The following is a 1,009-nucleotide window of genomic DNA, read 5'->3' as shown; positions in this document are numbered from 1 at the left end:
GCTCTCGAGGGGCGGGGCGCCTCACCTGGCCGCGAGGTCCGCCTCGGCCCGCCCAGCGATCGCCAGCCGGCCAATGGGCGCGGGCCCCGGTGCGGGCGCGGCCGTCGGGCGGAGAGGGACCGCCGCCTCTGCAGGGCTTGCGGGGATCTCACCGGCGGCCCAGCCGTCGCCGTGCGTCTCTGGCCTATCTAGCCCGGCTGGGGTGCGGAGCCCCGGCGTGGAAGTGAACTTGGAGCCGGGCTGTAGTCAGAGGCACGTGCGGCCTTTGAGCCACGCCCGCCTCCCAGCTGCGACCCATCGGTGCAGGGAAGGTCGGCGACATGACCCTTTATGCATCCAGCACCCTCGGGACACAGCCCTGCGGGTTCAGCCTCATCTTCCCGCGGGCAGGACCCAGAGCACGTGTTCTAATCCGGACGGCTGCGGGGTTTAGTAGCATCCTGACCCCTCCGGCCTTCAGAGTCCAAGTGCGTGTGCTGTTGGGCTAGATCGTGCGGACTGTGTAGGGGGCAGTCGGTGTGGGAAAGCAAAGATGCTAATGAAATCCCCAGTTCTGCCCACGCGTCCCAGTTCTGAGATCAGAGGCCTCCAGGGGCTGTCAATTCAACACCGTTACTACAAAATTTTTTCTCCTGAAAGAATCACCCAAATAAAAAAGATGTAAGCAGGCGGCTGTGAATTTGCCCCTCATTTTAATTTGAAGTGGTGTGCGTGCCTGTGTTTGGGCCTGATGGGCTGCCAGAGGCCTGATTACTATATTAGCGATTCAAAATACTTGTCTGAGCCCAAGGAAGGAAGCTGAGCACAGACACGCGCGTGCACACCACCACCAGAGAATCTGCTGTTTCCCATTGGATTAAATACAATCTTCTTAGTCATTAACATATTATTTTGTTCGTGTGCTGCTGTACAATTTTGATTCTCCACATTCAAAATATTTTCAGATCATAGCAACCAAAGGTTCACATTTCTCTCATTTTGTAGCACAGCGACTTGGAGCTGGAAGGAG

This window comes from Grammomys surdaster, unplaced genomic scaffold, assembly GCF_004785775.1.
Source record: "Grammomys surdaster isolate TR1022 unplaced genomic scaffold, NIH_TR_1.0 125852, whole genome shotgun sequence".
In the NCBI taxonomy this organism is placed as follows: Eukaryota; Metazoa; Chordata; class Mammalia; order Rodentia; family Muridae; genus Grammomys; species Grammomys surdaster.
This window is presented reverse-complemented; position numbering follows the sequence as displayed.